The sequence below is a fragment of the Ursus maritimus genome, unplaced genomic scaffold (assembly GCF_017311325.1).
Source record: "Ursus maritimus isolate PB19 unplaced genomic scaffold, ASM1731132v1 scaffold_22, whole genome shotgun sequence".
NCBI classification, from domain to species: domain Eukaryota; kingdom Metazoa; phylum Chordata; class Mammalia; order Carnivora; family Ursidae; genus Ursus; species Ursus maritimus.
This window is the reverse complement of record NW_024424675.1, coordinates 30,203,405-30,227,787: the sequence shown is the minus strand read 5'-3', so window position 1 is coordinate 30,227,787 and position 24,383 is coordinate 30,203,405. Positions and strand designations below refer to the sequence as shown.

At 44.2% G+C, this 24,383-nt stretch overlaps 2 long non-coding RNA genes across 2 annotated transcripts; one reads left to right on the top strand and one right to left on the bottom strand.

Moving 5' to 3' along the window:
• Positions 1 to 266: 266 nt before the first annotated feature.
• Positions 267 to 16,259, bottom strand: LOC103669751. The gene is made up of 5 exons (XR_570398.2): positions 15,767 to 16,259; positions 12,191 to 12,409; positions 5,530 to 5,595; positions 4,883 to 5,002; positions 267 to 471 (listed from the first exon to the last, which is right to left on the bottom strand). It is a non-coding gene; the product is annotated as an uncharacterized LOC103669751 (long non-coding RNA).
• A 351-nt stretch (positions 16,260 to 16,610) lies between these two features.
• LOC103669752 lies at positions 16,611 to 21,798 on the top strand. Its single transcript, XR_570399.2, has 3 exons — positions 16,611 to 17,429; positions 18,191 to 18,336; positions 21,499 to 21,798. It is a non-coding gene; the product is annotated as an uncharacterized LOC103669752 (long non-coding RNA).
• The last annotated feature ends 2,585 nt before the right edge of the window (positions 21,799 to 24,383 follow it).

Genomic DNA, 24,383 nt, shown 5'->3' with positions numbered 1-24,383 from the left:
GAAAGAACTGAGATGGAGTTCTGGGGTGGGGCCTCCAATCTTAATGGCATATTTGCATATCAATGGCCTCTTACTTCATTTGCTGCCTTGGCCACCCTCCGAGCTTAGATGGCTCAAGACATAATGGGAGATGGGAGAAATGCTGGTCGTTCTTCCTTTTCAAAGTTTAAATATAGGAACTGCTTTGAAATAAAAATTTCCCCATGGACTTTTGAAGTCAGACTGAGCAGATAAAATAGATAATATTTTATCAAACTTACCAAGACTGTAAGAGAGTATGGAATGAATTCTCTCGCATTTGCACGAGCACGCATATCCTTTGGAATTCTCTGGAGGCCAATGGCAGGCAGGCGGGTCGCACACCTCCAAGGGTTTATGGAGGGTGGCACTGTGCCCCACATGCTGGGGTAACCGAGGAGAAGTCAGATGTGGGCACTGCCCTTCAGCACTCGTCAGTGGGGAAGACAGATCCTAAGGAAACACGGAAGGGCTGCAGAAATACAACCAGGAATGCGGGCTAAGAGGGGGGAAAAACAGAGTGCTCTGAGATTGTGTAACAGGGGAACCTCCCAGAGGGAAAGGGACTAATGAGCAAAGATGTGAAGGGAAAACACACGTGAGACACATGTGCGTGCATCCCAGGGAGCAGAAGAGAAGCTGTTTGGGTTTGAAGACACTGAAAAGGGGGACAGAGTGGCCGCAGAGCAGAGAGCACAGGGAAGAACAGGGCACATAGAGGTCAGAGGGCTTGGCAAAGATTTTGGTCTTTGTTGAAAGAGCAATGAGTATCCATTTGTTTCAAAAAAGAAACGAGCCCCAAATGGGTTCATTTGCACCCACCCCCTCCCCCATCTCCCAAAAGCAAACCCAAGACTTAATTACAGTTTCAACCCATCCCAGAAATGAGAGCTTTTAGCCTCAACGGGAAATTTCCTGATCAGTACCAGTGAGGTCATCTCCAGGATAAACAGCCCCATTATTCCCTACCCGCCCCCCCAAAGAAGATGACCTGACCAGAAACAATCATTCCTTTTCTTTTGATAATAACCTCCTTGCCCCACCTTCCTATCTATAAAAAGCTTCCTTTTGTACAACTCCTTGAAACATCTCTCTATTTGCTAGAGGAGATGCTTCCCGTTTGTGAATCACTTAATAAAGCCAATTACATCTTCAAATTCACTCAGTTGAATTTTTATTCTTCAATACATTGAAGACTTCTAAGAAGGGGAATGATGCCATCAGAAAATTTACATTTTGGGGCGCCTGGGTGGCTCAGTTCGTTAAGCATCTGACCAGCTCAGATCATGATCTCAGGGTCCTGGGATCAAGCCCTGGGGAGGGCTCCCTGCTCAGTGGGGAGTCTGCTTCTCCCTCTCCCTCTGCCCCTCCCCCTGCCTCCCCACCGTGCTTTATCTCTCTACCCCCCCAAATAATAAAATCTTTTCTAAAAAAAAGAAAATTTACATTTTAATAAGATACTTTGGCTGCTTTGTGGAGAGCAAATTCAGAAAGGAGCCTGAGTGGAAACCTAGGGAGCAGTTAGGGGGCTGTAGGAGGATAGGGTCATGGACTCGGGTGGTGGCACAGAAGATGGAGACAGTGGATGGATCAGACGGGGATTTAGGTGGTCAGGACAGCAGGAGTTGACACTGGGCTGGCTACAGGAGGAGGGGAAGGAGAAGCAAGCGTCATGCACGATGCCCGGGTTCCTAGCTCACATAACTGAGCAGGGGTGCTGCTGTTCCTGGAGATGGCAAGACCAGAGAAGGACCACACGTGGTGAGGGGCTGGTGTACAGACTCTAGAGCTGGGTGTTGAACGTGTTGGGTGTGAGGGACCTTAGAAACAGCTTTGAGAGGAAAACAAGGACTGGATTTGGGGAAGCCGTCTGCTGGAGAGGGACATGTGAGAGCCCGCCACAGTGTGGGGTGGGCTGGGATGAGATGATGTCAGCAGACTGAGAAGACAGGAGGTGCTGTGTGAAATCCCCTTCACCCTGGGCCCACGAAGCTCTTCCACGTGCCATGTGAGGCATATGTGTACCTCACTACTAATGTACTTTATCCCTTTTCCAACCCAAACCTTTCATTGCACATCATCTACATAGCTTTGAGACAGGGAAACTGAAGGGACCCCACAAAGAGCTACTTTTTGCTCCTTTTCCTGCCTCTGTTCTTCCTAGGACCTGAATCCCCACCTCACACATGCCTTATGGTACCGGTGATGTAGGTCCTCCTCGTAAAGGTCAAGAAGTTAAGGATTTCTTTGTGGAGTCTTCCAGCACAATAGATAACAACTAAGGAGTGACTGGTTGAGGTTGCCATGAACATTTTACTACTGACTCCAGACACCTTTGATGAGGGAACAGAAGGCAAGCTGAGGACAAAGCAGAAACTGACACCCCGCAACCCTCCCCCTCACCATGGGATGTATGTGACATTCCCCAGGCGCTCCTGGCTGCCCTAAAGGAAAAAAGATAGTTAACCTATAGACACCACAATTCTGTAAGACTTGAGTCTCCCTCAGTTTACAAATGTCTTAGCAATCTACAAGAACAAAGCATTTCTATCAGTAACCTAGCTTCCAGAAGGAAATGTAGATACAATTAAATGTCCTTATAATCTGCAGCCTCCAGGAAGTTCCCAACTATCTTCATGTTAATGCCTTACTAGAGGGGTAAACAACCTTAACTTGACAATGGCAAAGCCTCCAATATCCTGTGGGTCTTCTTTAACATATGAAAGTACTTTCTCAACCTCCCTTTTTCCTTACCTCCCCCAACCCCATAGTATATAATCAGCCACCCCTCACAACCCCTGGGCAGCAGTTCTTTCTGCCCCCGGGTCCTGTCCCGGTGCTTTAATAAACCACCATTTTGCACCAAAGACGTCTCAAGAATTCTTTCTTGGTCGTGGGCTCGGGACTCCACCCCACTAAACCTCACCTATATTCCAAAACCTCATTACCTTGACACCGAGACTCCTGGTTCTAGGGCATAAGTGACTTATGGAGGACATCCAAGCACTTGTCTTTGTTTTGACCAGTTCCTAGATGCTGAGAGGACATGTATATCAGACCACCATCCTCAATAAAAACCCCAGGCCCCAAGCAAAGATGAGACTCACTCTTCTATCCTTTCCAAGTCTCTGAGATTCTTTGTCTCTGCTCGCTCTCTCTTCAGTAAACTCTACTCTCACTACCTCTTGGCTCATGTTTGATTTCTATCTTGTGCAAAGCCAAGAACCCTCTTGGCTAATCCTGTGGGACCCCCCACTCCATCCCCGCAGGGTCCTCGGACACAGCCAGCCACATCAGTTTGTATTCTTGCCAATGATGTCTAATATGAATATAATCATGAGGAAACAATGAGACAAATCAAGGTCATGGGATAATATACGAGACAAGTAGCCTGGCCCCTTCAAAAATACCAATGTCATGAAAGACAAAAAAATAAAATAAATCTAGGGGGCAGTTCTAGAATCTAGATTAAAGGAGGGAAAAATGACAATCAAATGTAATATGTATCCTTGATAGGATCGTAAGTCTAGAGAAAAAGAATTTTATGATATTTGGGGAACAATAAGGAAACAAATATGATATATTAGAATTTATCATATCAAAGCTAAATTTCTTAGTTGTGATCATGACATTGGAGTTATGTGGGACAATATCCTGGTTCTCAGGAAGTATATGCCACAAAGTATTTGGGGATGTTATGTCTGTAACTTTTAACTGGTTTGGGGGGGGAGGGAGGCGGTGTGGAAAGCATACATAAGAGAGAGAAATAAAGCAAGTAATGGAATGTTAACAAACTGGTGACTCTAAGTGAAGGTTTTATGAGTATCCATTGCACTACTCTCATAAATTTTCATTTTTAAGTTTCTTAAAATACATAGGGAAATTGCAATGACTTCTGAGGCCCACTACCCAGACTTTACAAGGGTACAGCACTTCATAATGATGAGGGAGCCCAAGGCCAGCTGCAGACAAAGCATAAACGGACACCCTGCAACCTCTTAGGTGGGACATATGTGACATTCTTCCAGGAAGCCCCCAACCATCTTAATGCTAATGCCTTGCTAGAGGGAAAAACAACCTTCACTTGACAATGGCAAGGCCTCCAATATCCTGTGGGTCTTCTTTAACATATGAAAGTTCTTTTTTGAAACCTCCCTTTCTCCTTACCTCCCCCAACCCCATAGTATATTATCAGCCACCCCTCATAACCCCTGGGCAGCAGCTCTTTCTGCCCCCGGGTCCTGTCCCGGTGCTTTAATAAACTACCATCTTGCACCAAAGACGGCTCAAGAATTCTTTCTTGATCATGGGCTCTGGACTCCACCCCACTAAACCTCACCTATATTCCAAAACTACATCAATAAGACTGCCTTCACTTCAGACACCAACCACAAGTTTGGGGGTCCTCAGGCCACCCTCACATCTGGACAGGCTGGCTACAAACTCGGGAGTTTCCACTAACCCCTCAGATCTCATAACTCACTAGAACATCTCACAGAACTCAGGGAACCGCCATACTTACAAGTAGTTTTATATAGCAGAAGGATAAATCAGAACCAGCCAAAGGAAGAAACATACAGGAGAGGGGGGCTCTGGGAGTGTCCCATTGTTCTCTCCCCCAGCAGTCAGGATCTGTTACCCTCTCCTACACTGATGTGCGACCATACGCAGAATATTGGAACTTCACCCAAACTTCAATGTCCCGGTTCATCGGGGTTTCATTACATAGCCATGATGGATGGACTCACGGGCCACACCCCCTTCTCCTCCCTGGAAGTCAAGCTGCTATCACAGGGCTGAAAGCCCCCACCCTCTAATCACAGCATTGGTCTTTCTGGCTTTGCCCATCCCCAGTTGGAGTTACCTTACAAGTAGAAATCCTCAGGGCCCTCCACGGATAACAAAGGCTCTTTCATTACTCAGGAAATTCTAAGGATTTAGAGGTCGTTCTCCAGGAACCAGGGGCAAAGGCCAGCCACATTCTCTTTAACACAGAAATAAGACAAAATATATTTGAAAAACAAATCTTTTTTTAAAAATTCTGTCAAGAACCATAGTAAATAGGCCTCGAGCATTTGAATCAAAAACTATCAGACTCCAGGGACATTGTCTCAGCTCCCCTCAGATTCCTAAAGCAGCACGGGCTGTTTGCATCTTGAGTTTAAAGAAGCCACTTAGATGTCTCAACAGTTCCCATTTCAAAGGAAAGGAGAAGTCAGTTCACTTCAGCTGCACACAGTAAATACACAGTTGCAGGGGAGTGAGGAAATAATTCACATTCGTTGCCCAGTGTTTCCCAGTTCAACTGAATACGCCAAATTCTTAGGATAATCACAGCCTATATTACTTCAATCAAATCGGATCCTTGTAACTATCCAACTCAAACAGGGAGGAAGTAAGAATTACATGAGCAGTGTGAAAAATCACTGTATAATTGTAAATTAGAACTGCAATCAGTCCTCTGGCCCCTGGGCCTTCTTCATCTCCAAGCTGTGAACCAAAATGACTTACTGTGAATATATCTGCAGGAGAAGAGCTCCGAGGCACAGGACAGAGAGAACTGCCTTGTTCACATGCCTAGTGGTGAGAACAGAGGGAATGTTCATAAAAAATGAAAAAAGGAGGCTTGTTATCCAGCAAATAGAGACTCGAGAAGCATCTGTATTTGCTCTGTAACTAATTTGTTTTAAAAATATGAAAGTGAGGGGGGTGCCTGGGTGACTCAATCAGTTAAGCACCAGCTTGGTTTTAGCTCAGGTCATGTCAGGGTGGTGAGAATGATCCCCAAGTTGGGCTCCTCACTCAGCAAGGAGTCTGCTCAACATTCTCTCTCTCCCTCTCCCTCTCTACACCTTCCCCACCCCCCCCCGTGTGCTCTCTCTCCCAAAAATAAATGAACACATCTTTAAAAAAATATATGCAAGTGAGGGACGCCTGGATGGCTCAGTCAGAAGCACCCAACTCTTGGTTTCAGCTCAGGTCATGATCTTGGGGTTGTGAGATCAAGGACTCCACGTTCAGCAAGGAGTCTGCTTGAGATTCTCTCTCCCTCTCCCTCTGCCCCTCCCCTGCTTGCACACACATGATCTCCAAATAAATAAACACACAAATACATTTAAAAAATAAAATCTTTAAAAAATATGACAGTGATACATGCACATAGGTTAAAAAAAAACAGTAAAAGCGTATAGCAGGAATTACATTCAAAATGTTTGACAACTGGGGCGGCTGGCTGGCTCACTCTCGATCTCAGGTTCACGAGTTCGAGCCCCACGTTGGGTGTAGAGTTTACTTAAAAAACAAAAATAAAAAAGAAACAAAAACGTTTAACAACTGTGTCAAGAAGGGCACACCAATCAGAACAGTTGCTAGACACTGTACTGGAGAGGACCCACTGAAGAGCAGTCTGGATATACAACAAAAAAGAGATTTTCACCCCAGAATCCCAACTTCACTCCCCAGAGGGAAGCGCTGTTAATTTCTCAAGGCTTGTTCCAGAAATGTTTTATGCATCTTATCAGCCTACCTGTGCATTCATGTATTCCTTTCTGTACAGATCCCTGTTTCTGAAGACACCATCCTGTTCTGTAGCATTTTTCCTTTAACAATGCATCGTACACATCCTTCTACAACAGCACAAGTAGAGCTATTTCATGTCTTTGAAGCTTGAGCGATGCTGTTGAAGGGGAGCAAATTTTGTCACCCCAAGATCTGCCACTTTGGCGTACTGATTATTGTAAGCTGGGTATTTTTAAGAAACTGCAGACACAAGAGAAGCTCTGAAAACCAAATAGAAGTGACCATTTTGTAAGAGACATTTACATGTATAAGGGAAAACTCCTTTTGTAAGGGTGTCTCCCTCGTTGTACCAAAAAGGGGGAGGGTTGTGAGTCTAAATCTCTAGAAACTATTATCAATGGAGAAGACATGGACTTAAATCTGGGTCACAACCCTACTGCCCTTGTTCACTCTGCTTTTCCTGGTGACCTCCCATATCGGATCCCCCCCACCCTTCATCTTCTTTTGTCTTTAACTGAAGATGGTATTTAAGATGATGGCCTTGGGCATTTCAGCAGATTACTCAGTTTTCCAGAGTCTCTCCCAGGTAGAGAGGAGGCATTACACTTTTTCGTTCATTTTTCCCGTTAGTCTGTCCTGTGTCAATTTAATTATTAAACTAGCCAAAGAACTTAGAAGAACTGAGAGGAATTTTTGTTCTCCCCAACACTACTCAACGTGTGGTCTGTGTACCAGTGCCAGTCCAGGGACTACGTGTTCCGGCTTGAGAAAAGACAAGGGAGAGCTTGTACTAGAATGTAAAGCAACTATGTCTCTAAACACACTATTCACATCAGCTGCTTTACATATATACATATTGTTGTTGTTAGTAAGACTTTCTTGATTAAGTCATTGGTTTACATTCTAGCTCAAGCTCCTCATCTCCCAGCAGACCAACAACAAACAGAATGTCTACTTTGAGCAACGCCATCATTGAGCATGTATACCATAAGTTACTTAACCATTCCTTTTTTGTTGTTGTTAAGATTTATTTATTTATTTTTAGAGAGAGAGAACACAAACGGGGAGAGGAGGAGAGGGAAAGAATTTCAAGCAGAGTCCCCACTGAGCAGGGAGCCCAAAGAGCTGTATCTCATGACCCTAGATCATGAACCAAAATCAAGGGACAGGTGCTCAACCAACTGAGCCACCCAGGTGCCCCAACCAATCCCTTCTTGATAGGCACTTAGGTTATTACAAGCGACTATTCTGATGCACATACATCTTTATGCACTTGGAAGAGTATTTCTGTACAGACTCCTGGGCGGGAACTCAAGGTAAAAAAGCTGATTGTGATGGTGACAGTGGTTGGAAGGGACCTCGGAGATAACTAGTCCAACTCTTGCATTTCTTTGATGAGAAAACTGAAACCAGGAAGGTAAAAGCTAGGTCCAAAGTCAAACAAGTCATTGATAGAAGTAGGAATGGCTCCCACTCCTCTGAAAGGAGCAATGACCTGGACAGAAAGCCTCAGAGTTCCAGCTAAGGGCATGAATGGTTATATACTCAACCTGCAGGGTGACTGTCTCTAATACCAGTATAAGTTGGAACAATTAAGGGTATCTCAGAGTCCCCTTGGGGCCTGATCCATAAGAAATCTGGTCTTATTTTCCATTTTCATAGATGTTACTAGGCCTCGTATGAAGACATGTGAAGGAGACTTGGCAGCACACTATTTGGGCCTGAGTTTAGCCATCCCGTGGAGAAAGGAAGGAAAAGGTTGCATGAGACCAGGATGTCCTATGAAGGGAGATGATTCACTGGGACTTAGAAGAACTCAGTGATTGGGCTCTGATCAGAGAAAGAAAAAGAACCTTGAAATGCTTGAGCCTTGAAAAGGATTAGAAGGGCAAAGAGTAGAGCGTATAAGACAAGGACTGAGGCAGAGGCTAGAGGTACCAACCACAAAACTAGGAGGGAAAATAGAACAAGAGAGTCCCAGAAGCCAAGAAAGCAAAGTTCCAGGAAGGAACAAGGACACAGCAGCAGCAAATGCTCAAATGAGATTAAGACTTTAAAATATCCACTGGTGGGGTGCCCAGGTGGCTTGATGGGCTGAGCAGCCGACTCTTGGTTTCAGCTCAGGTCGTGATCTCGGCATCATGGGATGGAGCCCCGCTTCAGACTCCATGCTCAGCACAGAGTCTGCTTGAGATTCTCTTCTTCTCCCTTTGCCCCTTTCCCGACCCACACATGCACTTGCTCTTTTTCTCTCTAAAATAGATAAATATTTTAAAAAAATAAAAATATCCATTGGATTTGGCAACATGGAAGCCACTGGAGACCTTGCTGAGAGTCACTTTAGCAGAGCAGTGATGTCAGCATCTGGATTGTAGTGGGCTGAGGAGGGAGGGAGGGGGAGAAAATGGATCCACTGAGTGTAGACGACTCTTCGGCAGACTTGCAGAGAAGGAGACAGAGGGAGGGAGGTGGCAGCTGGGGGAGCACAGGAGCAGGCTCTAGAACACCTTTACTCGAGTTCTTTGTACACAGGCAAGCCAGTCACTCTCAAGGCCACAAGTAGCTGGAGCAAGGGGAAGTCCCAGCTCCTGGACCAGCCTCCACAGAATCTTGGTTCCCTGGGCATTTGTGTAACTTACCCACGGTAACAGAACCCTCTGCCAACTTATATAACACTGTATGTTAACAGGCTGGAATTAAAATAAAAACTTACAATTAAAAAAAAAGAATTCTATGTCCATACTGTTTGCAAGATGTATGCATGGGCTATGATAATAACAATAACCACCATTTACTGAGAACTGAGTTATGCAAAGCTAAGAGCTTCACATACATTATGTCATTTAATCCTCACAACAAGCCAGTGAGGTCCGCCTTACTACTTTCTTCAAATCCAAAATGACAAAACCAATGACACAGAGCTTACGTAGCCTGCTACAGTCATCCAACCAATAAATGGCAGCATCAGGATTCAAACCCAGGCTCATCCTACTCCAAAGCTGTGCTCCTGGCAGTGAAGCCAGGGTCCCTGAAGCCTGACTCTCTGAACCACAGGCTTCAGGATCACCTGCGGAGCATCTGAAAAGGGCAAACACCGAGATTCCACAAAAGATCTACTCACTCCAAATCTCTGAAAGTAAAGCCCAGAATCTATATTTCTGTCAAGCTCCCCACACAACTCTTGGCTCACAGAAGTCTTTTTGTAGGAAGCGTTTACCTCCTTATTGTTCGAGCTGCCTGGTGTTGGTTCTCATGCACACTGGAATTCACACTGTTCCCTGAGGATAATGATGGGTTGGGCTGTCTGTCGGAGATAAAACAGCTTCTCAGACCTTAACCTGGACCTATCGAATGAGGATTCCAGGGGAGAGGACTGGCTATCTGTATATTCAGCAAGTTCCCAGGCAGTTCTTATCTTCAGGGAAGACTGACAAACACTGTTCTGTTATTCCAAGCTGAAAGTATCTTAAATACTACCCCGGGCTCTGATTTAGGTTCTAACTCTTAATCACATTCTAAGCTTCATTTTCCTCATCTGTAAAATGGGCATAAATATGCCTGCTTGGCAGAGCCATTGCGAAGATTAGATACTGTACGGATTAGGATTAGATTTACCTGTTTATAACACAAAGTAACAATGGCTAAAAAAAGAAAGCGGGGGCGGGGGGGGGTGTCCTCTCAGGTTAAAGTCTGGAGCTAGGCAATCCAGGGCGGATTTGTTTCTATTCATTAGGGATGTGGACTCTTGCTATTTGTCTGTTTGCCCTTCCATTATTAACAAATTGCCTCTTAGCATAAAATGACTGCTGAGGCTGCAGCCATTTTGTCTTTAGTCCTGGCAGAAAGAAGGGAAGAAGAGAGGCACCTCCCAGCTGATTCAGATCCCCTTGAGGAGCATTACTGGTAGGTCCTCATAACACTTCTGCTTATATTACATGACTAGTCATATATACAATCATAGAGCCACAACTTGTTGCAAGGAAGGCAAGGAACTAAAAACTTTCAGTTCACCGTCACATATTTGCCACCCAAATAAATCACGCTCCTGTTACTTAAAAAGAAAGGAGACTAAATATTGGTGTGGCAGCCACAGAAACGTGCTTCCACAGACTTCCTACTGCTGGGAGCTGAGAACACCAGCTGCTGTGCTTTGAAATTCATTGGCCACACCTCCCATAGGCTGCACCCCATCAATGAGTGGGTTTGGTTGGGTGCAAAGTCAGACCCAGTCCCGAGAGACAAGGGACGGATTCCTTCGTTGACTGGCTTTGGCTCAAGGACTCCCTGACAGCTTTGCCTAACCTTCGTTAGACTGAATTTTCCTTAAAATGCAAGGCTTACCGGGACACTTGCACCCAACTGTCTCCCCGTACCCCCTTCATTTGGGGTCTGATGGCCCTCCTGGCCTTTAAGACTTCTCCCTATTTCCTTTGAAAGGCATTTTTTCCCCTAGTAAAATCCTTACACAATCCCATCCCAGTGTCTGCTCTCAAAGGACCCGAACTAACAAAATCGGCAAGGCAATTCAGTCTCTAGCACAGATTCAATAATGCATGTAACACCTGCATAACACAGGGACGGGCATGTGGTAGGCACTCAATAAATAACAGCTGGGTGGTGATAACAGTGGGGGGAGGGGAAAGGGGCAGAGAAGTCCCGCAACGGAGAAAGGAGTGTTTAACACATTGTAGGGGGACAAGGGTCTGAGGCAAATCACTCTGATTCTCCTTCCCCCCCAGAATGTTTTTGTTACGGTAAGATCTGGTTAAAACCAGCACCAAAGTCCGATGAAAAGGGAAAATAGACCCCAGAGAGTTATCACAGGGAAACTGAACTGCTATTACTTAGCATTAGCCATTTCAGATCATTTTTTTAAAAGGCGAGGGGAAGAAGAAGAAAAAAATAGGGCAGGCCCTGAAACTACACAAAATAAACTCAGTATCCTGAGCAGTTCTGGTTCTCCTACTGGAAAAACGGTAACCAGAAATTACTTCTCCTGATGACCTAAGAGCACTACTCCCATGAGGACGTTTTCAGAACGTAACCTAAAGCCCATGTAAGGCTCTACAAAAATAATAAAGAATTCCGAGGAGAAAATACAGTGAGGGGAGACATGATGGGGGGAAGGTGAATGTAATCTGTAGAGGATGCAGAAGTTCCATGGAAGCTTAACCAACATTATGTGCTTGGCACACAGTAGGAGCTTAATGAATGATGGTCTTCCAGAAAAGTGAACGGCTCATTTAGACTTATACCTCATCATTCATGTATTCTTTCAAGAAAGATTTGTACAAAGCCTACCATGCGCTAGGCCCTGTGCTAGGCCATGCAGGTGCCACAGTGAGTAAGACAGTTGAGGTCCTTGCCTTTACTATCCTGCAAAGAAACCTCCTTTGCAGACATCTCACGTGGGACCTTCTACTTCTGTCTTTCCACAGACACAGCCTGAACTGGTGCCCACGTCTATCAGATTTAAAGCCCATACACTGCTTCTGAAATATTTCCTTGGTCTCTAAAACCAAGCTGACCCACCCAAGCAAAATTATCTCTGATGCAACCTTGGGTTTCCATTGGCCTCTGTGTTAGTTATCTATTGTTGTGTAACAAACTATCACCAAAACTTAGCAGCTAAAAAAAACACTGATTATCTCACAGAGCTAAGGACGGATTTAGCCAGATGGTCGCTCAGGGTCTCTTGTAGGATTTCAGTTAAGGTGTCGGTTGGGCTGGAGGATCTGCTTCCAAGGTGGCTCTCACACGTGACTAGCAAGTCAATGGTGGCTGTTGCAAGAAGGCCTCAGTTCTTTGCTACATGGGTCTCTCCAGAGGGCTCCTCTTGACATGGCAGATAGCTTTCCCCAGAGCAAATGATCTGATAGAAAGACAGAGACAAAGACAGATACAGAGAGACCAAGAAAGCAGCTAATGTCTTCTATAACCCAACCTCAGAAACAACATGCATTGCTCCTCTTATATTCTGTTGGTCACACAGACCACCCCCAGGTATGTGGATGGGGACTCCACAGGGTGTGAAAACCAGGAGGGGGGGGCGGATATGAGGGGGGGCATCCTGGGGACCGGTGACCACAGCCTCAAGGACAGCCTCCTGGTCCCAAGCTCCACCCAAACCTCAGTGGGGGACAGGAGTTGGGTGCAAATTTCACTTTTTGAAAATACAAAGGCATACATACAGCAGTAAATTCACCCGGTCCTGGACACCTGGTCTTTGCTCCCCAGAGAACTGTGTTTCCTCACGTCACATCACATGACAGGCCTGTGTGGAAGGACCCACGGAAATAGCTCCAGGGAAGTCACTGGTGTTTGTTTTCACTGTTCAGTGTCCTCCCACTGAGGACCTATCTTGGAGTTACCTCTCCCATTTGTTCTCTATTTTCTCCAAGTCCTTCAACTTTTCATTTTATCCTTTTGCATATTTAGTACTTGTATAATTCCTCTCAAAGCTTTTGTGGATTGAGGTAGAGTACAAATACATTAAAAAAAAAAAAAAATCAGGAGTTTTTGTCCGAAGACTGATGACTTGCACACATGTGCCATCTAGTGGTGAGAGTGCTAACTGCCAGAATAGAAACCTCCCGGAATTTTCCTGATTTGTTTTTTCAGGGAAGCAGGAATGGAAGAGGTGAAAGAGGAGGGAGACCAGGACCTTTCTTTGTCAGGGAGTTGAGACTGCTGGGGATTTAAGAGGCTCCAGGTAGGACAAAGGAGCAGGTGATTCGATGGCTGGAATCCAACGTGATTTATTGGAATCCAAAGAAGCCAAAAACTAGTGAAAACCTTGCAAATGAGAAAGGCACCGGTGGTGGAAGGGTTAAGTGAAAGGTGTTAGAAAAATTAAACCATGAAAATAGACGGGATTCAGGCAAATGATCACTTAAAAGGTACTTCACATGGGTTGATTGCAAGTGTGACCAGCCATTTTTTAAGCATTCAAATTAACAGTAGGAAGAAGCCTAGAGTCTAACGTTTTTGTTTTACTCATGAGAAAACTGGGGCCCAGAGGCACTGAGCACCTTGTCCAATACAGCCCGTTAGTTCCAGGGTAACCCCAAGACTAGTCCTCTTTCCCCAGAACCACATTGCCTCTAATCATATATAGCAGATGCTTGTATGGGCTTTCATTTTGCAGTTTCAAAACAAAAATCAGATTGTCACATAAAAATGCTGGATCCAGCATGTATCCAAGGAATTATTACTCACTGGTTTTCATCTGCACCTTGGCATACCCCCCAAGAAGTCAGGATGGAGGAGACAGTGATGAAACACTGGTTTGGTAGTGTTTCTCTGGATGGCAGAAGCCCTTTGTCCACATGATAGGGAGGGATTCTAGAAGCCAATCCCAGTAGCAGAGGGAGACCAGACTGAGGCAGAGAAGGTAAGTTCATTCATCCAGTGATAACCTGGCATCTGCTCCAGGCCAAGCTCTTGCAGGATGCTGGAGTGGCAAGATCAACAATGTACTGCCCATATTTGTCTATACCCTGATGTGTGTTCTTAGACACGACTTGAGCCACAGCTAAGGTAGAGAGCTTGATCTGGAGGGCCCTTGAAGATCTAGCCCAGGGGTCTGTAGTCTCAGACTGAGCTAGCTCTCTTGGACACAGCCTGGAGTCAGAGACTACAAGGGAGGAAGGGGCTGGAGCTACTATCTAAGCAGGAACTCTATCACACTGGACAGCATAGATAGAACATCTTAATCATCTCAGAGAATTCTATAGGGCAGAATTCTATACAATAGCAAATCCAAGAGTGTCATTTCTTAGATTTTCTGCCTCTGAGTCTTACCAGTTCTTCTAGGCCCTGTAAATACTGATATAAGCAGGGACTGATATGAGTCACTGGTTTCTGGAAGGGGCAGAGCCCCAGTACAACGGCTGTTCCAGATCTGATATCCTCGGGCACAAATGACCCACCTGAGATAGAAGACACTTGGAGTTCAGTTCCTTAAACTTCTCAGCCTCCTGTGCTGGTGAAAGGTGCCAGAATAGGAGCAAAAGGAGCAGAGGGAGTATTAAGGGCCTCAAGTTTTGAGGTCAGAAAGATCTAGGTTCCTATTCCAGGTTCCTCATTACCAGTTGGGTGATCTCTGGGCAAGCCTTTGGGCACCAGCTTTCTTGACTACAAAAAGAATCTAAGACCCACAATTGTTATGAGGATTAAATGAGGCAGTGGATGAGACAGTGCCTGGCCATGGTAAGTGCAGATTTCTTACTCATCTCTTTTCCCCTTTTGGATGCTACTTTCTACTCTCTGTAGATAGGAGCCCCACATCACCTTCTCATCAGGTATCAGGTGGAGGCTAGTGATGGCCACCTGCTCCACCCAGTCTCTCGGTGGAAATTTGTTATGAAAACACCAACTGCCTGGCCTCATGTTCTGCATCATACAGAGAAAGAAAACAAGTTCCTGAGAGCAGCAGCTTACTGTCTTGTGGGAGAGATTAGTAGGCAAACTAATAATTATACAGCTAAGGTGGAACATGCAGAGGAGGAAGAGCACAGAGGAAGCGATATTGTCACCAAGACAGGAAGGGCGAATCGAAGTCAGCCTGCTCAGGAAGCACATGGAATGATGCATACCAAGCACAGGCAAAACGGGAGACTGGAAAGCAAGCTAAATCCAGTGATGAGGGTCTTTGAGCACTGGGCCCAAGGAGTTTGACTCGCAGGGAAGACAAAGCCTCTAAAAGGGAGTAAAATCATATTCGAGTTTTGAAAATTTTTCTATATTGCCAGTGTGTGATGTCTTCAAAGAGGCAAGACTGGAGGAAGGGAGGCCAGCCTCAATTTGCTCTAATAGCTCCCTACCTTACTGTGCTCCAGTCACAAAAGCTTCTCTCCGTCCTTTTTTTCCCTAAGATTTTATTTTTATTATTTATTTGAGAGCGAGAGAGCGTGCTCAAGAGTGTGAGGAGGGGACGGAAAGAGGGGCAGAAAGAGGGAGAAGCAGGCTCCCTGCTGAGCAGGGACGGTGGGGGGGGGGCTCCCTTAACCGACTGCGCCACCCAGGTGCCCCTCTCAGTTCTTTGAATAACAAAATACTAAGTTCTTTCCCAGGGCCTTTGCACTTGCTGTTCCCTCTGCCTTGGCTGTCACAGAGCTTCCTTTTTCTCAGCCTCCAGGTATTTCCTCCTTTCCTGAATCTCCCAATCTAACCTATGGCTCCCTCCATCATTCTCTCTTGTAGCATCCTGTTTCTTTTTCCTACTTACCACAATTTGAGATTTTACTGTTACTTGTGCTCTGTAATCATCTGTCTTCCCCATTAGACGGTAAACTCCGTGAGGGTGGGGCCGCGCCTGCCCCATTCAACACCGCGTCCCCAGCACCCGGCACCATGCCTGGCACGTAGCACACTCTCAATAAATACGATCATGACTTAACCAAAGGCAGGCGCAGCAAACCTGAGAAAAGGGGATTACCAGCACACGAAGTGGACAGGACAGGTGTGAGACATGAGTCAGAATTCGTTCTAACTGCGCTGAGTTGACTACACGACGAGCTGTAGAGCCTAGTCAACAACCCTTTACCCACCACACCCTCAGTCTTCCCTTCAGTAAAATAAGACCGTCACGCCCGCAGCTGGGCAGAACGAATGTCCTCCAAGGCAGAAACAACAAGGCTTGGGCTAGAGCCAACGGTCGTGGTGGCCCAGAAGAGGCCAGCCCGGGGTTGAGAACACCCGCGTGAACAGCTGACGCTGCCGGGGGGGCGGAAGTCAGTGCCCGATGGAAGTCCAGACATAAAATGGATCCCCCAAATGCGCAGCGCCATGGTTCAGTGTACCCTCATAAAGCGTCCGGTAAACAGCAGAGGATGGGGGTAATTTAGGGCCGCTATCATTTCTTTCTTTTAAAATAGTTTCCCCATTTCTCAGCAGATCCCTCTAAAAAATACTTCATGGAAATCTAAGCTTGGAGAATTCTCAGGGCTCTAGGGTAGAAGGTTATCCCAGCATGGGATAACCAGGAGGTAGATGGGCAGATGTTCGCGTGCTGCGCCACCTGGTGGAGGAGGAAGAGCCAGTGTGAAAGGCTCGCCGGGACCCTCCTCCCCACTGGTTCCCACCTCATTAGCGACCCGAGGGTGAGGTGAGGCCACAGGCCCCAGAAACCTACATGTTACTACATTTCCCAGAGGTCTGTGCGCAAAAGGAGGGGGCCGAACCGCGGCTCTCCTCCCTGTCTCCAGTGTGCGGGCCGGCCGTTTTAATCCAGAAGGTTTCTCCCCACAGGGGAACTTCTTCCCTGTCTCTTAAAGCCCCGTAGAGGCTGGACAAACCAGGCACCGCCCGCATCTATCCAGCTAGGAGGAGCTAAGCACCGCGGGGCCTTCTGGGAAATGTAGTGTCCGAAAAGACCAGGCGAACAGTGGAAGAGACTGAGCTTTTGTAGCCAATTAGAGCCGGGCTGGGGCTTGGCACGTGACCATTTCAGTCAGCTGTTCTGCGGCTCCTTTTCTCACCTGCAGCAAGTAGGGATTTCGAACTATGGGTAGGAGCTCTTGCCAAAGCCTGGCCTCGACTTCTGGGCTGGCTCGCTTCCTCAGTCCCTGAGCCGTCCCTGTTGGCCCGACGCTGCGCCGCCTGCATGTTCGCATATACTTAAACTTGTCCTGGCTCTCCCTGACCTCGTGTCAACTTGCAGGCCCTGTAGGACGTCACCGGGCTCTTCTACCCCGGCTTCTGCAGCAGCCAAACTGAACCACTCCAATTGCTTCAGAACTTTAGTGAATAAGCCATTAATTGGTTATTGGAACGCCTCATTTTGGGGAACCTTTTCCACTACCTGTTCTCAGTCTACCACCTTGTCCTCACCCATGACCCTGTCGCCTCAGAAACATGATGTAGGGGGACTACATCCCCTAACCTCTCAGGTTGGTGACACTATAATCAAGGTCTCTGACTTCAGTTAAACCCTAAACTCAGTGGGTTGGTGAGGGGAGGAGGCTTTTAAAAAGCAGAAGCAGGGAATCTGCTGCCAAGACCTCTGGTAGGAGTAAAAGGCTTTGGAAGGGCTATCCTTGTTGCCTTCCACCTCGTGTTCCTCCTTCTGAAAGAGGGAGAAAGGGGTGCCTGGCTGGCTCAGTCCGTGCAGCTTGCGACTCTTGAGCTTGCGGTCCTGAGTTCAAGTCCCACCTTGGGTGCAGAGATAAACATGAACTTTAGGGAAAAAATTAAGAGAGCATGAGAACGCAATGCAAAGCAAAGCTAAATATTAGATATAAGAATGCTAGAATGGCACTTTGGTATGAAAGTGGAAGATACTATACTTGAACCCAAGTGCTAAGTAACATATAAAGAATGAAATGAGAAATAACAAGAAAACATAGCAAAGAAGCTAAATTGGTATGTTAATAGGGTTAAACGAACCCAGACAGCAAATAATAAAGTCCTTTAAAAAGCATTAGATTGGAAAAGGATAGGGTGTTTCCGAGGCGAAAGCCAGGTATATGCAATGTTTTGTTAGCCTTCCAGAAAGGTTAAAAGATTACACCCAAAAAATTCCCTTGGGAAGTGGCAGATGTAAGAGAACCCTGGAAGTGAGTAATCTGGCTTCAAAAAAAGTAATTTTTAAAAAGGGGTCTTTTCTTAAGGGGAAAAGGAGATCTAAAACAGGTATGTTTGGACATTTCAGAGGCCTCTGCTGTGCTGCATCTTACAGACAGAATTCCGTGGAGACTGGGTTCCTGCTGTCACACAGGCCATTCTGCAGATTTTGGAACCCAGGGTTGACGCCGCACACAGCCCGAAACCTCTCAGGATGTGTGCTGCCAAGCACTGGTGAGGAGATTTGATTTGGTGTTGTTCTCTTACGATGATAATGTTTTATTAATGTATGTCTTTCATTCCTCTGTAGTATAAGGTCCATTTATCATGCAAAAACTCCATGAACTGCCTTGAACCCTATCTGTAGTGTTTTCACACACCATGTGATATTTGATATAAGAAAAGCAGCACACTGGTGAGTTAACAATTAACTAGAAAAGATAGGACTTTGAAAGCAATCCAGTTTGTTACACTTCTACATGTCAGCCTCACCACCTAATTCTAAATTTAAAGACTTACTGTTTACTAACAGGAAGTTACAGCTATATTTATATGTGTCTCTGGGGGAAAATGCATGCAGAGAATAGCCACATCTTTATATGCAAGGCACATATCCAGAACCAAACAAAACAATTCTGGACTCCCACACTGAACATTAATATTTTACGAGTAGAGCACAAGATCCCCAATGGACAAGAAAAGCTACACATTATAGAAAAAGAAATCATGTAGATAACAATTTTCATTAAGGCAGAGCAATGGATCTTAAATTATTTCTGCAGAACCCGTTGTTTGTTTTCAATTCATTGCCCTCCAATACTTCTGTAAAATGAGTTTATTTCTAGGATAAAATGAAATTACAGTGCAATATAAAATATAATCCCATTTTTAATTATTAGATTTAACATATATAAAATCTCTCTAAAATTGCTATAAAAGTGTGGCACCTGAGTGGCTCAGTCAGTTGAGTATCTGACTCTTTTTTTTAAAAAAAAGACTTTATTTATTTATTCGACAGAGATAGAGACAGCCAGTGAGAGAGGGAACACAAGCAGGGGGAGTGGGAGAGGAAGAAGCAGGCTCATAGCAGAAGAGCCTGATATGGGGCTCGATCCCATAACGCCAGGATCACGCCCTGAGCTGAAGGCAGGCGCTTAACCGCTGTGCCACCCAGGAGTCCCGAGTATCTGACTCTTGATCTCAGCTCAGGTCTTGATCTCAGGGTTATGAGTTCAAGTCCCACATTGGGCTCCACACTGGACGTGGAGCCTACTTTAAAAAATAAGATAAAATAAAAAATAAAAGTAACACAAACTAAAATTGCTATAGTAGCTCCCAAACACTTAGGCTCGATTCTATATTTAGTTCATGGCAGACTAGATCACCAGCCCACACTTGTCTAAGGACCACATTTGAATAGCACTGAGATAAAGCATCTACAAATGAAGATCTTACAGAAACATATCACATATTACTCCCTGACTCAGTCATTTGTTATTTTGATAATGTCGACTTTGATTGACGCCACAGTTGTGTGTAGTTTAAAAGGTCAAGGTTTTAAAAAAACAAGAGTCTTCTGCACCTTCCTATACCTCCCTCTCCCAATTCCTTTTCCCTCTCTGTCCATGTTTCTGAACAGTAAGCACACAGTGCTACTTAAGTGACATATTTCATTCTAAGATATAAATGATGGTGAATGGCCATCACCTACCTTAAGAAATAAAGCATTACGTTTATAGTTGAAGCTCTGTGTTACTCTCCCTGATTTCATTCCCCCTGCCAAAGCAAAACCATATGTGTTTTTTATCAGTGTTTATTATTCCCATACATTTCTTTTCATACTTTTACTAGATATGTCTATATTCCCAAATAATATTGTCTTTTCACGTTTTTAAGTTTTATAAAAATTGGCACAATAGTTCCTAAAACTTCTTTTCGTAAGATTATGTTTTTGAAAATCGTTCACAATAACACGCATAGCTGTGTTTCATTAATTTCCTCTGATGTACAGTAGCTCATTATTGGAATATACCTAAATTTATTTACCCATTCTCTTGTTGATTGCAATTTATATTGTTTCCCATTTTTATTATTACAGTATTGCAAAGAACGTTCTTATAAATGTCTCCTCAGACACAAGTGTGGGAACCTAGGGTATATACCCATGTCAACCTATGTTATTCATATACCAGTGAATGAAATCCTGGGTCGAAGGGCATATACATCTTTATGCATGTTCACCTTTAAATATTGTCTCCTTGGTCTCTGAAGTGCTTGTACCAATTCACACTTACTTCAGCAGGATAGGAGAGTTCCCATTTCTCCATAAGACCACCAACATTTGAAACTGTCAGACTTTAATCTCCCAATCTGATGGATTTGAAATGGTACCTCATTATGGTTTCGTTTGCATTTCTCTGATTAATGATGAGGTTGAGCATCTTTTCATGCATATATTAGCCATTCTGGTGTCTTATTCTGTGATTTACCTGTTTATTTTTTACTCATTTTTCTATTGAGTTTTTTAAATTATTGACTTATTAGTTATTTATATATTCTGGATTTGAATCCTTTGTCAGTTATGTATTTTTGCAAAATTTTCCCCCAGTCTGCAGTTTGTCTTTTCACCTTTTTAATGATGTCTTTTGATACTTGGGCATTTTTAATTTTAAAGATGTTGACTTTATGGGCTTTTTTTCTGTATAAGTTGTGCTTTTTAAAAAAATTCAATTTAATTAACATATACTGTATTAGTAGTTTCAGAGGTAGAATTTAGTGATTTCTCAGTTGCATACGACACCCAGTGCTCATTACTTCAAATGCCCTCCTTAATGCCCATCACCCAATTACCCCATCCCCCCACCTGCCTCCCCTCCAGCAATCCTCAGTTTGTTTCCTGAGTAAAGAGTCTCTTATGGTTTGTCTCCCTCTCTGTTTTCATCTTATTTTATTTTTCCTTCCCTAGGTTGTGCTTTTGGTATTTTATTAAATCTGTACTGTAGCCAAAGATCATATGATATACTCTCATATTTTCTTCTAAAAGTTTTCTTTTCTTGCTAGGTTCTCAAATTCCATTTGGATTTTTTTTTTATTTCATTCAAAAAAGAGTTCCAATTTATTATTTTTTTTTAAGATTCCATTAATTTACTTGAGAGAGAGAGACAGAGAATGAGTGGGGAGAGGGACAGAGGAAGAGGGAGAAGCAGGCTCCCCGCTGAACAGGGAGCCCGACATGGGGCCCAATCCCAGGACCCTGGGATCAAAACCTGAGCCATAGGCAGACATCCAAACAACTGAGCCACCCAGGTGCCCCAAGAGTTCCAGTTTTATTTTATTCTTTCCTCTATGAATAACCAATTACTCATCGCCATTTTTTTAACTGTTTTTTCTCCACAGATCGGCAAAGCCTCTCTGTTGTTTATATCTGCTGTCCATCTATGGCTGTGTTTCTGGGCTCTGTTCTGTTCCAGTGGTCTCAATCTCTGCCCCAGTTCCAATGCCACAGTCTAACGACCACACGTTATGAGGCTTGTCTGCTACAGCAAGTCTGCCATCCTCTGCTGCTTTTTCATGTGTTTTACCTATTCTCGTCCCCTTCCATTCCCATTTTAGAATCAGCTTATCCCGGTCCCAAAGAAACATGTCAGGATTTCTATTGGAATTCAATAAAATCCACATGTTCCTGTGGAGAATTGACCTCTTTATCGTATCAACTTTTTCTGCCCATGTTCATAACATGTTTCCTCTTTATTTAATTCATCTTTAAGATTTTTCTATCATTTTTTATAATTTTCTTCATAAGGTTTTAAACATCTTTTGTAGATTTATTGCAAGGTATTTTATAATTTTTTATTAGAATCATTTTAAATTTTCTTTCTTTTTTTTTTTTTTTTTTTTTTTAAGATTTTATTTGTTTATTTGACAGAGAGAGCCAGAGAGCACAAGCAGGGGGAGCAGTAGAAAGAGAGGGAGAAGCAGGCTCCCGGCTCGATCCCAGGACCCTGAGATCATGACCTGAGCTGAAGGCAGATGCTTAACCATCGGAGCCACCCAGGTGCCCCTAAATTTTATTTTCTTTAGAATTCATTTTTTTTTAGATTTGTTGAGATATAATTTCTTTTTTAATGTTGTAAATGACATCTTTTTATTTTTTTAATTTTTTAAAAATTTTTAAAGATTTTATTTATTTATTTGACAGAGAGAGAGACAGCTAGCAAGGGAACACAAGCAGGGGAAGTGGGAGAGGAAGAAGCAGGCTCCCGGAGCAGGGATCCTGCTGCGGGGCTCGATCCCAGAACCCTGGGATCAAGCCCTGAGCTGAAGGCAGACACTTAACGACTGAGCCACCCAGGCGTCCCCATCTTTTTAAAAGTATACTTTCCAACTCTTTGTGTCTAAACCATAGTAAAACAATAGAACCCTCTTGCTAAACTCTCATAGTAATTCTAATAATCTGTAAATTATCTTGGCTTTGTCTATGTAAACAATCATATAACCTGTGAATGATTATATGGAAGTGATATGCAATAGACTGAATAGTGAGCCCCCAAAGCTGTCCACATCCCAACCCCCAAAACCTGTGAATATACTACCTTACGTGACAAAATGGACTTTGTAAATGTGACTAAATTAAGAGTCTTGAGATGGGAGAGTTGCTTGGATTACCCAGGTGGGCCCAATGTTATCACAAGGGTCCTTTTGAGAGGGAGGCAGAAGGAAAGTGAAGGCCAGGTGATGACCGTAGTGGAAAGAGACCATGTGATGGCAGAAACAAATTTTGCAGTGACGCACTCTGATGATGGAGGAAGGGGCCCCTGGCCAAAAACTGTGGGCTGGGGGCGCCTGGGTGGCACAGCGGTTAAGAGTTTGCCTTCGGCTCAGGGCGTGATCACGGTGTTCTGGGATTGAGCCCCACATCAGTCTCCTCCACTATGAGCCTGCTTCTTCCTCTCCCACTCCCCCTGCTTGTGTTCCCTCTCTCGCTGGCTGTCTCTATCTCTGTCGAATAAATAAATAAAATCTTTAAAAAAAAAAAAAGTTTTGCATCTCTGCTTATGAGTGAAACTGGCTGTAAATTCCTACCTTCTTCTGTCCTTGTCTAGTTTTGGTTCAGGGTTAGGTAGGCTCACAAATTGAGTTGGGAGTGTTTCCTATCCTGTTATTTTGGTTGATTCTTTCTATTTTAGAAATTAAGCATTTATTTACAACTGCAGAAGATAGAGATTCAGTTTTCTTAAATTCCACACACTCCTACCCACCAACACACTTCTACTGCCCTTATGCTCCCTATATAATCATACCATAATTTTTGGTTCAGTCAATAGCATTATCAGAATTATGTAAATATTATGTACTAATGAGCTGTATAGATTATATTTACTTATCCTTTCCCATTCAACTTTTGGTTTTCCCTAGAGTAAATAAATGGCCTCTTTTTGTTGTTTGTTTGTTTGTTTTGGCTTAGTTTTCTATGTGTCAATCAATAATTCTTCACGAAACTATTGCATAGTACTGCAAATCTCTCAATTCACTTAAATAGTAGGTAACTGAACAATTGTTTTTTGTGGAGAAATTTCTCCTGGAGTTCTCTTGTTCTCTTGCTCCAAACTGTCCTGTTCTCTGTGCCTGCTTTCAGCTGTTTTGGGGACTAACCCCCTTTACATTCTTTTTGTCTTGTTTCTGTATTAGAATCCCTGTATCCTGGGGGCACCTGGGTAGCTCAGGTGGTTAAGCATCCAACTTTTTTTTTTTTTTAAGATTTTATTTATTTATTTGACAGAGATAGAGACAGCCAGCGAGAGAGGGAACGCAAGCAGGGGGAGTGGGAGAGGAAGAAGCAGGCTCATAGCGGAGGAGCCTGATGTGGGGCTCGATCCCATAATGCCAGGATCACGCCCTGAGCCGAAGGCAGACACTTAACCACTGTGCCACCCAGGCGCCCCAAGCATCCAACTTTTGATCTTGGCTTAATCTTAGGGTCATGAGTTCAAGCCCCACATTGGGCTTCAGCCGACTTTTAAAAAAGTAGGTAAAATAAAATAGAATCCTTGTGTCCTGGTTTCCAGGGTTTCCTCTTTCTTGATTTATTGGCTCATTTTGAGCCAATTTAGAGATGGGGTACATGGAAGTTAAAACTTTTGAGGCCTAACTTGTCTGAGTTTATCTCAATTCTGCTCTCTCATTTGCTGCATTGATTGGTGTGGAATTCTAAATAGAAATCGTCCTCCTTCAGAATCTAGAAGGTATGTAGTATTCTACTTTGAGTCTTGTCAATGAGAAGA